The following is a 12,810-nucleotide window of genomic DNA, read 5'->3' on the forward strand; positions in this document are numbered from 1 at the left end:
ACTGTGTTCTGAAGATACACGGAGGTCTCACTGGTTTGGAACGACATGAGGGGTGAGTTATTAAAGGTCCCCTTCTTCGTGATTCCATGTTTTAAACTTTAGTTAGTGTGTAATGTTGTTGTTAGAGTATAAATAATATGTGTAAAATGCTAAAGCTCAAAGTTCAATGCCAAGCGAGATATTTGATTTAACAGATTTCGCCTACAAAAAACGACCTGTTTGGACTACAGCCCTCTAGTTCCTGCAGGAATGACGTCACTAAAACAGTTTTTTTGACTAACCTCTGCCCAGATGAATTCAGAAAACAGGGGGCGTGGCCTTGTTGCGTTCCGACGGAGAAGAAGGAAGAGCTGTTTGTTTTTGTCGCCATGTCGTTGAAACGCTGTTATTTTCATCTCTGAGTCCAATCACCTTTGTTTGGGCTTCCCAGGAACGCTGTACTTTGAGATTAATGGTTACAATTTATGTTTAACTCGGTTCCCGAAAATTATAATGCACATGTAAAACTATGTCTAGCACATTTTGCTGAGGACAGCTTGCTGAGGACAACTTTCTCAATCTCAATCAGTTTAATGCCGGATTTGCACAAAGATTATTCTTGAAAGATGGAGCAGTTCCCTCTTTGTCTGGAGAAGGCGTTGTTTATGGACCACAACTGGTAAGTGTATTTTATTATTTAAGTTGGTGCTTTTAACAGTTTCTGTAACTTATTACACAAAGGGCAACGCTGTTTAGCTTTGTTAACTAGATGTTAGGGCTGTGCAAAAAAACAAATGCGGTTTTCATGCGCATCTCGTCAGTAAAAACGCTCTTGTGACTATAAATACATCTCCAGCACGTGCGTTCTAGCCCAATCACGTTACCAGGAGGGCAGCCTGCTCTCGGCTGCTGTCGAATCACTACACAGGAACCGCTGGCCCAATCAGAACTCGTCACGTATTTCTGAAGGAGAGGCTTCATAGAACAAGGAAGTCATCAGCCCGTTTTTGTGACAGTGAAAACAGAAGTATACAGATCAGGTGAATTGTGTGAAAAATACTGTTTTTTTACACGCGAAACATGAACACGTGTTATATTGCACATTGTAAACACAATCAAAGCTACAAAAAAACGCGTAAAACGGGACCTTTAATGACATAATTTTGATGATTGGGTGAACTAACCCTTTAATATAGAATCTGATTTAGTTAAGCAGCATCGAACGTGTCGTAGAGCTGTTCTTGCTGGTTGATGCTTACTTTTTGTAGTAGGGTGTGGAATAAGAAAACTGAATATATACCACAGCATTTAAAAAATCTTATTGACCCCCAAGTTTTGAACAGTAGACTGTGTGTGTGTGTGTGTGTGTGTGTGTGTGTGTGTGTATATATAAAATAGGGTTTGAATGACTTCAGATTTTTTAAAGTAGACATTTATGTGATGAAAGTCTAGTCGACAGGTCACAGGTCACAGGTCAAAGATGACATCATTGATGAACAAAAAATAAGCCTGAACCTTGAGCTGAGACTCGAACACCTTGAGCACAGCTATAGCATACTGTATGACACAGCACTGGCCACTTTTTGCCCACTGCTCATTTTTATCAGTTCTTTTGTCTTTGGGTCGTTATATTTCTCACAGATTTCTGCTCATTCTAAATCATATCCAGATAAAGTAGCACATTAAAGAATACATAATATAACTGTGTATGTGAATTAACCTGGCAGCGTCTCTCTACTAATAGTGAAGCTGTGGGTTTTAGTTACTAAGAAATAAATTATATTCAAAAAAACTGAAATACTGTGGAATAAATAATATTAAAAATAATATTAAAATAATATTAAAATATTAGTACAATTTAAAATAGACAGACAGCCAGATAGACGCCAGGCTGAGAGACAGATAGACAGCCGGACACAGACAGACAGATCGATAGGCAGATCGACAGACAGACAGATAGATAGATAGCCAGAGAGACAGATTGACAGACAGCCAGACAGATCAACAGACAGATCGAAAGACAGATAGATAGATCGACAGCCAGCCAGCCAGACAGACAGACAGACAGATAGACAGCCAGACAGACAGATCGACAGCCAGCCAGCCAGCCAGACAGACAGATCGACAGATAGCCAGACAGACAGACATAGAGAGAAAGACAGACAGATCGACAGACAGACAGATCGAAAGACAGATCGACAGATAGCCAGACAGACAGACAGACATAGAGAGAAAGACAGACAGATCGACAGACAGCCAGCCAGCCAGACAGACAGATCGAAAGACAGATCGACAGATAGCCAGACAGACAGACAGACAGACATAGAGAGAAAGACAGACAGATCGACAGACAGACAGACAGATCGAAAGACAGATCGACAGATAGCCAGACAGACAGACAGACATAGAGAGAAAGACAGACAGATCGACAGACAGACAGACAGATCGAAAGACAGATCGACAGATAGCCAGACAGACAGACAGACAGACATAGAGAGAAAGACAGACAGATCGACAGACAGCCAGCCAGCCAGCCAGACAGACAGATCGAAAGACAGATAGCCAGACAGACAGACAGACAGACAGACATAGAGAGAAAGACAGACAGATCGACAGACAGACAGATAGACAGACAGACAGACAGATTGACAGACAGATAGATATCCAGCCAGACATACAGACAGACAGAGGGAGAGAGAGAGAGAGAGAGAGAGAGACAGATAGATAGATAGATAGATAGCCAGACAGACAGATCGACAGACAGATAGCCAGCCAGCCAGCCAGACAGACAGCCAGAGAGAGAGACAGACAGAGAGATACATGTGGTCATTATTCACAATTTCAAGACAAGTTTTTAATCTAATATTGAGGAAATGTGGAGCAGAAGTTTTCATTTCTATTTCTTATACGATTTTTGAGCTCACTTTTAACATTAATAACTGTGCTGTGTATCCCTTTAAGGGAACGCCGCTGCCTCCTTGTGGCCACAACTTTAAAAAATGGTATACAGGTTTGGGGCAGGCTTGTGTATTTATTATTTTTTTGCTCGGCTTGTTTTTACTCGGAGTGAGGGATCGGAGTTGACAAAACAAATGTTTGCCGTGGAGTCACGAATCGGTGCATCACAGTTCAGGTGGATCTAGAGGATGGACACGGAGAAGAGAGTCCAAAGGAGTACGCGCGGACTACACGATCAGATTTCACCACTGCATTTCACGAACCAGTAACATCTAAACATTTTCTCAGACTCGTGTGACAACAGCAGGTCGATCACTGGCCGGTGGTTGTCCTGCCGCAGGACATTAAGTGAGTGTCTGATGCAGAGTTTGATTCGTTACCTTGCTGCGAGTTGCTGTCGCGCTTAAGTTACCGGTTTATATGAGTTTTGAATGCGTAATGAGGCTTACATTGGCGAGACCACTTGTTGAAATCTAACAAAACTAAGTTCAGGGTTGTGAGAAATAAGATTGATCGACTTTACAATACAAGTGGGCCGTTTAAAGAGTCGACCGACTGTTTGTTGTCATTTATAGTTCGTTTGTGTTTAATCGATTGTGATATTTTGATTGTGTCATATCGCTCATTAGCTGCTTAGCTGTCACGGCTGACTTTATCCTCTAATGTTAACGTTACCTGACCGAGCAGTTGCAATCAATTACACACATTTAGACGGTTATATCACCAAATTTCTATCTTAATTCATAAATAATGGTAGACACTTACATATTTATGCGCAATAACAAAAATATAACGTTTTCGTCAGAATCTAAAGTATTTAGCTCGCTAGCTCGAGTCGTTAACGTTTCTCAACTTGTTTCTTAAATCCAAGTGAAATATTTAAGCTTTTCTGTTTGGCGTTGCACAGTATTACACGTTTTTTTTTCTATATATTCCCCCCCACGATACAAAGCAAGAACTAGTTTACTGATGCCAAACAAAACGGTGATAAACGCTTGAATGTTTAACGTTAACGTTAGCGATGTCCAGTTTCCTGACAAACTTTTAGCAAATTCGGCTCATCGCATTTATACAAATATTGGCGTTGGAATTCCTGTATATCATCGTTACTTTGCACTTAAGCTGAATTAAGTTCGTTAAGTTGTTAATAATACGGTTTCATCGCGTTTTCCAGCTCATTAATGGTGGCAAAGCTCATGTCATTAAAGCCACATCGTCAAACCTCTCTAAAGCGTCTGGACTGCACTCTTACACGCTTTTCAGACATGGAAGGACAAATTAAACACATTTGACTTCTCTATCGACAACATTCAACCGTCAGTTCCCTGCGAAGTTGATCTCGAAACTCTGCGGCCCAACCATGTCTGGATCCCCGGGCTCGAGTGGCTCCAACCCGCGGAAGTTCAGCGAGAAGATCGCGCTGCACAACCAGAAACAGGCGGAGGAGACGCGGGCCTTCGAGCAGCTCATGACAGACCTCACCGTCTCAAGGGTAAGCACAGCCAGATTGGGAAATTACCTCGCTCCCTCGTTTTCATATATCAAAAGCAGCTGCCTAAGTGTGTCCTATGCACAGCTGAATCACTGTTAATGGAAAATACCCGGGCACATCGAGCTCAGGAGAAGGGATGAGAATGGCTGTGGCTGACTGCTGTCAATCACACTTCATAGGGACATCATTAAAGGGCTGATGCCTTGAGTTTATCTCACTATATTTACAAGTCTTCTCCTGATCAATGGTTAATTATATATTGCCTGAGCTGTAAGGAGCAAACCTATTTATCCTCTGAGTACAGATGATTTTGGTAGTCATGCAAAAGTCACCATGCAAATAATAGTTTCCAGCCTAGATGCCATGCTTACTACAGCTACTTTTTCTATAAAATTGTGGTGACAACTTCATATAAGAGAGGATGAGCACAGAAACAGCAATGTTACAATGATGCCGTCCCTCGGCAGGCATTTGGATAAATGTGGATGAGTAGCTCATGATGGTAAAAGTTCAAATACAATTTTCCCTGTAAAAAATCTTTCCAAGCATTTTAATTTCGAGTTAATTTGGACACATGGCCATTACTTTTATTTTTAAACTTATTATTTTAAGTGTGTGATTTTTTTAAAGTTTGTATATTGTACATTTGCTGCTGTGCTAAGGACGGAGATTATTTGTTTGTACTTTGTAATGTACAGTCAGTCATTGGTTATTGGAAAATAAACCAAACATGGCAATCAGACCCTTAAAATGGAAGGGTCTTATAAAAAAAACTGCCTCAGGTTGATATAAGCCCCCTTCACATTGAGGTCTTATTCAATCTATCCAATATATTTATAATAATAATAATAATTCAAAATCTTCCCTTATAAAACTCATGTTTTTTTTTTTTTTTACTGTATATGAACTTGCATATTACAGTGCATGGCTGCTTACCAAATAAATATAGTGGTTAGTGATACAGAAATACTTTACCACTGGTTGTAGTGACTAACCAACCAGAATCATGTGTTCCAAAGAATGAAAAATCAACTAACTTAAAAAAAATATTCCTAAAAGGAGTTTTCACAGTAATTACCTTTCTCTGTACTGAAGGACTGTACTGAATCTATGTTTAGCCTGGTAAACATAGTGGTCAAGTCAGAAGCTTTTTGTGTGCTGGGCTGCTTTGCATGTTCAGTTCATTTACATCCTCATCATGTAAACATTTAAAGGTGCAAATATGAACACATTTGTAACAGTGAACATCCTTCTCAAGCTTTAGACTGACCAGTAAAAGACGGGAGCTAAACATGTTCAGGCTGCTTTTCTGTGAGTTGTGGAAACATGCTGTGTGTGTGTATCTTGGCATGACTGAGCTTAGAGTCTGGGTTATGTTTTAGTTTTTGTTGGTGTCTATGGAATTGTTTTTTTTTTTTTCAGTGTGGTTTAGAGAATGGTTAAGAAATGTCAGTCAGGTGTAGTGCTGGTTGATATTCTGGTTCAAACAGTAAACTGGTTTGAATTCCTCACACGATATGAAAAAAACAAAACTGGCATACCGGTGAGGTGCAAGTGCCTGAGCAATGACAGCATCATGAATTGAGAGAAGATCCTTCTCAACTTAACCTGCGAAGATTGCCAGCAGCCTTTAATAGCCTCTGAATTGTTGTACAACATTCACAGCACACGCTTACTTGATCTGGACAGACTGTGGGAAGCCAGACACACAGAAAGTGGGACAAGATCGCACCACACGGACCTGACATAGCCGCACAACAAACTAGATAGTGCAGGGAAGACATGTTTGCTAGCGCCACTGAACGGACAGCACAGCATGAACATTACTCTTCATACTGCTCCTCAGAAGTTTGTGTTCTTCCCTGAATGTAACATAATGAAGAGACCTTAATGAATTCAAGTTATTGAGTTGCACAAACTCCTTAATACCACTCTGTTTCGTATTACTTTTGGGTTGTTTGGCTTCCCATAACAAACTCAGTATCATTTTCATTGATCTTTCGCGAGTTTAAGCACTCTAAAAAAAAAAAAAAAAAAAATATCTGTTATAATCACTAAAGCTGTATAAACTGTACAAATGAATCTCTTACTTAGTACATTCATCTGCGTTTTGTTGTTTATGATGAGGGATTTCGCAATAGTCCAGAATTCAGCCAGTGAACGTGCACACACTCAACAAAACTGAGGAGTTTCAGCGAGGACTCATCTGAATGCTTCTGTTTTGCCATTGCATTCTTAAACTCAACAGAATTGTGTGTGATTGGTTAAAATGCGCAACACTGTAAAAACGCCTAAGATAACATGAGTAGATCTTAATTTAATGCCGCAATCGACACTGTCTATTCATATTCATTTTGTTAGCAACAGACGTAATATATTATATTTGTTTGTGCAGGGGCATTTTTGTCCAATTAAGTGGCCAGTTTTTTCAAGTAACCGTGGCCAGGGGAAGGCTAAGCCTTTATGATAAAACTCAGTTGCAGTGACAGTAATTTAATTTATGTCTGGAGTGCAAAATAATCCCAACAGTAATTTATGATGTTTTAAGGCAAGGCAAGGCAAGTTTATTTATATAGCACATTTCGTACACAATGGTAATTCAAAGTAGAGTTGTTCCGATTCCGATACTAGTATCGGAAATATCTCCGATACCACAACAAATTCTGGCATCGGCACCGGCGAGTACATGAACCCATATACCGATCCGATACCATTTTCTTAAAAAATACCTAGTTATGACCGCAAGCTTTGCCTAACTGCTGCACGGTTCTTCTTCGCTGCTCAAAATGCATTGAAAACACAGGAAGTTGTGCTGTGTTGCCACAAGCAACCCCTGTTTAGAGCAGCGAAGAAGAAATGAAAACGCGTTAGCAGCCCTGATCTATATATGACTGGATCACTCATCACATTCTAAACTGCCAAAAGACAGTGAAGCCGCTTCTATATTATAGATCAGTGGTTAGCAGTATGTCTCTGTAGTACCGGTAGTTACAGACTCTCAAGTATATTCAGTACCGGCAGCTGCGTTCAGTCGCTTCCGTGTAAGTCAAAGCGCAGGGCTCCAGACAGTAGCCGAATATATACTAGTGTCTGTGAATATTAAACTGCAAAATACTATTTAAATATTACTCCCGCAAAATCTACATCTCTGTGGGTGACTGGCACAGATGCGCGAGAGCTCGCTGTTTTGTAGTCTCTGCTGTGTGTCATGAGGACACGAACGCATAAACCGTCACTTCATGAGAATTTACCGTTTCATTTGAGAATACTGTCATATCATAAACACAGACACTCAAAGATCTTCATGGCAGCCCATTAAAATAAATGTTTGGTTTACATGAGTAAATTGACAATATATAAAGCTACTGTTGTAGCCTACAGTAATAATAATACGTCTCTATAATAATAATAATTATGCCTAGATGGTTGCTTGTTTTTTACTTGTTTTGTTGTAAAGAGATTATCTGATTAATAGATCTTTTTTTATATTCCTAGACTTATTTGTTGCAGTTTTTTTATACAGTTATATTGTAAAACTTAAATACCTTTTTTAGTTTGCGGTGTTAGATTTTTGGCTGCATTTGAAGTTCTTTTTTGCATATGAAAATAAATAATACTGTCAAATTCATGTTAGATAATAAAAATACTGTAATAAATACAGTAGTTCACCATGTATTTGTTCATGTTTTATTGAGGGATCTGTCTGAAGCACACCATAAAAAGAATTCTAGCAATTTACACAGGGCTAGTAGTATATACAGCTGTATATACAGATACACACCCAGGTATCGGATCAGTACTCGGTATCGGCCGATACCCTGAGCCCAGGTATCGGAATCGGTATCGGGAAGAGAAAAAGGGTATCGGAACATCTCTAATTCAAAGTGCTTTACATAAAAGAAATTAAAATAATAATGAAGAAAAATAATAACAAGAATAAAACAAGCAATTTTAAAACTTTTACAATTATTTAAAAATTTACTCATTTAAAATTAATTTAAAACAGTTAGAAAATGATTTTACATAAAATAAAATAAAAAAAAAACTGTTAAAATATAGTGCAATCAGTTCGGACATAGCACAGTGCTCATTCAATAAATGCACAGCTAAACAGATGAGTTTTAAGTCTAGATTTAAATGTGACTAGTGTTTTAGCACATCTGATCTCTTCTGGAAGCTGATTCCAACTGCGGGTGGCATAGTAACTAAAGGCGGACTCCCCTTGTTTTGTGTGAACCCTTGGTATTTCTAACTGACTCGATCCTAGTGATCTGAGTGCTCTGTTAGGTTTATATTCAGTGAGCATATCTGAAATATATTTCGGTCCTAGGTCATTTAGTGACTTATATACGAGTAAAAGTACTTTAAAATCAATCCTAAATGTAAGCCAGCATAAGGACCTGAGGACTGGTGTGATGTGCTCAGATTTTCGGGTTCTAGTCAGAATCCTGGCAGCAGCGTTCTGGATGAGCTGCAGCTGTCTAATGGTCTTTTTGGGAAGGCCGGTGAGGAGCCCATTACAATAGTCCACCCTCCTGGTGATGAAGGCATGAACTAGTTTCTCCAAGTCTTGACTTGAAACAAAACATCTAATTCTTGTGATGTTTTTTAGATGATAGTATGCTGATTAAGTTACTGCTTTAACATGACTACTGAAACTAAGGTCTGTGTCCAGAATCACACCAAGATTCCTGACTTGATTTTTAGTTGTTTGTCCCCTAGAGTCAAGGGATGCTTTCACCTTGAACACTTCATCTTTGTTTCCAAAAGCAATGACCTCAGTTTTTTCCTTGTTTAACTGAAGAAAGTTCTGGCACATCCAACTATTAGTTTCATCAATGCATTTGCAGAGGGAGTCAATGGGGCTGTAGTCATTTGGAGATAAGGCTAGGTAAATCTGGGTATCATTATCATAGCTGTGATAGGCAATTTGGTTCTTTCTCATTATTTGACTCAGTGGAAGCATATACAGGCTAAACAAGAGCGGTGCAAGAATTGACCCTTGTGGGACTCCGCATGTCATGGACATCCAATTAGACTTATGCTCTATACTCACATAATAGCCTCTCCCTTCTAAGTGTGACCTGAACAATTTGAGTAAATCCCGACCCAGTTTTCCAGTCTCTGTAGTAGTATGTTATGATCGACAGTGTCAAACGCAGCACTGAGATCTAGCAATACCAGCACCGATATTTTGCCAGAGTCACAATTTAAGCAAATATAATTTATTAATTTAATGAGTGCTGTCTCTGTGCTGTGATGCGGTCGAAAACCAGATTGAAAATTGTCCAGGTATCCATTTGAGTTTAAGTCTTTGTTTAACTGATTAAAAACTACCTTTTCTATAATTTTGCTTATAAAAGGAAGATTAGATATTGGTCTAAAATTGCTCAAAATGGTGTTATCAAGATTGCTCCTTTTCAGTTTTTTTTAACAACTGCAGTTTTTAAGGAGTTTGGAAATGTCCCAGAAAGAAGTGAGGTGTTCACCACTTCTAAAAGATCTGCTTCTAAGCAGTTAAGCACACTTTTGAAAAAAAAAAAAAAAAATGAAATAACAACAGTCATGTCTGTGGGAGTTTATTTGACATGAACAACATCCATTAGTGCATATAGTCCACAAGTGCGTATACTGGGAGAAGTAATGCTTAGAAATGAAAATTCAGGACCGAAACAGATAATTCTGGATGCACTTGGCCAAAAACGGAGACTGAAAATGCTTTGTAATAATTATTTTTCATTTTATTAAAAAGTTTAAAGTAGCCTACTTTTGTAAGACTTTAAAAATGTGTAATAAATAATTTTATTGATGCTGCGAAACACAAGACAAAATAACCACACTTTTATTAAGTTACACAATATTAATATTATATATCAGTAAATTTTATTCATTTCTATGCAACAGAATCAGATATAACTGTTTTTTGAGTAATTATTAAATTATTTTGTTACTGATTCCAAATTACAATTAAAAAAAGCAATTTGACCAAAATGAAACATTAATTTATTTATAATGCTTATGGTTAAAAAATAATGTAATGAAACATTTTTATTCAACTGTTTTTAGAAATTTAAATGAGTTATGAACCGTACATATCAACTGCTCACCCTTTGACACATTACTGTCATAGACACAGTCACATGATCATAATTGAGGAGAAAAACGCTCTGGGGAGCAGAACAGAAAGACAAATTGGAAAAGAAAAATGATGCATTAAAATATAGCAATGTACAAGTGAAATAACATAAATTGGCAAGCTGTTATTATTATTATTTGTTCATCGTAAGTCATGATGTCTAAAGCTGGGATCACACTGTGCGAAAGGCCTTTGCGATTGTTGCTTATCACACTATACGAACATGATCCCCATTTCACACTGTAATTTCTCAGTTGTCATAATATCAGACTGTATGACGTACACAAGAAGACTTGTCTGGAGTTTTACGTCATTAGTTTATGACCCGCATTCCCTCGCTATAATGGTAGCTAGCAAACAAAAGCAATATCTAGCATTAATTCATTAATTACATGCCTTGATAATAAAAAAACGAAAAAACTAAGATGAAATCTGTGGAGCAAGTCATGGCTGGGCAAAAGAGGACTTTATGGACTTCCAGTTCTACAGAGCGAACTTGAGGTAATATTGTTATTAGAGTACTAGTACTAATTAGAACCTACTAGTACTTATTAGTACTACTATTAGAACCTACTACTCCTTTAAAGGCACAATATGTAATTTTTTTACCACTAGAGGGTGCGTATTCAAAATAAACAAAGAACAGGTTATGTAGTTTGATGCAGCCGTGACTGAGTGTGGAATAAAGGGAGCTGTCATCTTCATCCCCATAGCCGATGCAATCTTACGGGACTCAGGCAGAAATCATGAACACAAGGATGTGCTGTTTTATTTCAAATCAAAGCTAAATACACGTAGAAACTGTGCATCTTTGTGGCGTGGGTGACACACAGCATACAGTGATATTGAGAGACACAGAGGAGACCGTTGAGAAAGGAATTATTGAATCAAGTCGTTAATTTTGTTTTCTTCGCTTACAAAAAGTTTCCTGCCGCTTCATATACTGTAACCCAGATTGCACTTCTGATGGCAGATGGACTATTCTGACGACGACTTTCATACATTTTATGGACCTTGACACTGTTATTTACTTGCCAGTCTATGGGACAGTCTCAAGCCTGCAGGTTTTCATCCAAAATATATTAAATTGTGTTCCGAAGATGAGTTTTTACGGGTTTGGAATGACATGGGGATAAGTGGCGCAGCATATTTTTCGGTGCATCCCTAATATTTACATGTTTCATTCATATTTCTTAAGACAAAATCATAATTTCTATTAATTTTCCTCTGATTTATATTATCTGCTTAGCATTAGCACTTCATTCAGCCCTGCAAAGCTGCTTTGACACAATCTGTGTCAAATATATAAATAAAGGTGACTTGATCAGCAGTGTTGTTTTTTGTTTCTCTTTTGTTTTTTGAAAGGATGCTCTTTTGCTGCTCATAAAATGTCACTCATTTTACGCGTTTCTACCACTGTATCTATAATTGAGAATATTATATTATATTGTTGTATAGATTAGCAGTCCATCTCTTCCTATGACGAACTTACACTAGTGGATGGGAAAGCCATGTAATGCAAGAATAATGGATGAATAAAAACAAAACAATAATGATAAAAAAAAACAATGAGGATTGCATCTCATAATCTACTTGGCAGAGGTCACAACATAAAGAGGAGAAAATACTATAACAGTTAGCAGTCACAAGCAGCTGTTTGTCCAACGAATCACAAAAATATTGCATGAAAATCCTAAATATTGATTTGCAGTGTGGGTTTAAATAAATATATCTCTGAGAGGAACTGACTGTATTCAGAAAAGTTTAGATGTTTTTTTTTTTCATCTTTCCTCTGTGTAATACATATTAAAGTAGTGATTATAAGTAGGGATGGGCATGATTAATCGACGATCGATAATTGATCGTTAAGATTTTCCTCGATCATGTTAATTTGTTATCGATTAATCTAAAGCATTTTTTTAATCTAATGCAGGTTGCGTTGCGTAGTGCGAGTCTTCAAGCAATTAAATGAATTTCACTGTGTGGCAGCAATTAAATATTTTACCACCATGGGGCAATATTTGACACCCTACTCGGTTATCTGTGATCTTCCGTTTTGATTTCAAAGAATAATCATGAAGATGTCACGGCGAAGTGTGGCGTGGGACCATTTTGATTTAAAAAGCGAACTAGTTAACTGCAAACATTGCGATGCCGTGTTTAAGTACAACACGGCCACGACTCAAATGATGTACCTATGCATCCCGGCAAATTTTCATGAGGCTTTAACCCTTTCGAGTCGATT

This window comes from Carassius gibelio, chromosome B23 (assembly GCF_023724105.1).
Source record: "Carassius gibelio isolate Cgi1373 ecotype wild population from Czech Republic chromosome B23, carGib1.2-hapl.c, whole genome shotgun sequence".
Taxonomy (NCBI): domain Eukaryota; kingdom Metazoa; phylum Chordata; class Actinopteri; order Cypriniformes; family Cyprinidae; genus Carassius; species Carassius gibelio.